The sequence below is a fragment of the Orycteropus afer genome, unplaced genomic scaffold (genome assembly GCF_000298275.1).
Source record: "Orycteropus afer afer isolate SDZICR_OR568_19922 unplaced genomic scaffold, OryAfe1.0 scaffold00006, whole genome shotgun sequence".
NCBI lineage: Eukaryota > Metazoa > Chordata > Mammalia > Tubulidentata > Orycteropodidae > Orycteropus > Orycteropus afer.
Window position 1 is genome coordinate 13,072,829 of NW_006921593.1, and position 1,543 is coordinate 13,074,371.

A 1,543-nucleotide genomic window follows, 5' to 3' on the forward strand; every position below is an offset into this window, starting at 1 on the left:
GGTCCCTCTGGGTAGCTGGCTGTGACCAAGCAATGACCATAACCTTGGGGCCATCCATCCTCTTGAAAGAAAGTCTCTAAGTTGTTTTCTTTCAAAGAACCAAGGCAAAAGACCACCTAGGTTGTTTATCCTGTCACCTCATGAAGGGCATCTCCATTGCTCCATTTTTTTTTTTTGGATATGAGTAATGGTTCTACATGTGAGGAAGTAGGTTCTCCTGTGAACACACTCCAGCATGTTTCAATGCACTTCATTTGTAAGAGTAGTTTGAGGTGTACAGAAAAGACAGAGTCCCCATACAACTTCTTGACCCTGTGGTTTCTCCTCTTATTAATGCCTCGTGTCCATGCGGTGCATGAGTTACCATGGATGGACCAGTGTCAGTACTGTATTGTCATTAACTCGTGGTCAGCGGGGGCTCAGTGGTTGAATTCTCACCTTCCATGCTGGAGACCTGAGTTTGATCCTGGCCAGTGCACCCACGCACAGCCACCACCTGTTTGTTCATGACGACCTGTGTGTTGCTGTCATGTTGATCATGTTTCAGCGGAACTTCCAGGCTAAGATGGACCAGGAAGAAAGACTTGGCAATTTCCTTCTGAAAAATCAGCTGTTGGAAACACTATAGAGCGCAGTTCTACTCTGACACACATGGGATAGCCCTGAGTTTGAGTCCACTTGATGGCAACTGGACTGGTATCCTTATTAATTAAAGTACATAATTGAAGGAGTCCTGGTGGGCCAGTGGTTAAGCACTTGACTCCTACCCCAAAGGTTGGTGGTTGGAACCCACAAGACTCTCCACCAGAGAAAGATGTGGCAGTCTGCTTCCATAAAGATTTATAGCATTGGAAACCCTATGGGGCAGTTCTATTCCATACTATAGGATCACTGAGAGTCGGAATTGACTCAACGGCAATGGGTTTCATATGGTTTAAAGTACATAGTTTGTACTGATGTTCACTCTGTGTTGTATAGTCTCTGTGTTTTGACAAACACACGGTTTCACGTGTCCACCACAACAGTCCTGTGACAAACAGAATAGTTTCAGGGTCCTAAAAATGCCCTGTGTCCCACCTTCTCATCCAGCCTCCCTCCGTTGAGCCCCTGGCAACCATTGATCTCACTGTGTGGTAGTTATGTTTGTGTGTTAACTTGGCTGGGCCTGGTTGAGTGGCTGGGCAGCTGGATGTAGTGTTCCTCATGATGAGACTGGCAATCAACTCCATGGTGGAATCTACTGGGAGCAGCTGAGTAGCTGCCTTAGGGAATGTGGTCTGTTTCCTGTATAATCAGAAGCCTTGGGGAATGGTCTCTAGCCTATGGCACGCTTGAAGCCTGCATGTAGCCGTGTTGTTGCTCAGCAGCCTGCTATGCTCTGCCGACCTTGGGACTTACAATGGACTTAAGTTAACGGCCTGCTGTGTGGTTTGGTAACATTAGGACTTTGCCCTTTCTACTTGTCAACCTTGGGGCTTCTCAGCCTCAGCAGCCAGCAGCTGTCTGAGTGAAGAAACACCTCTAGCTCCACTGTGCCGGAAGC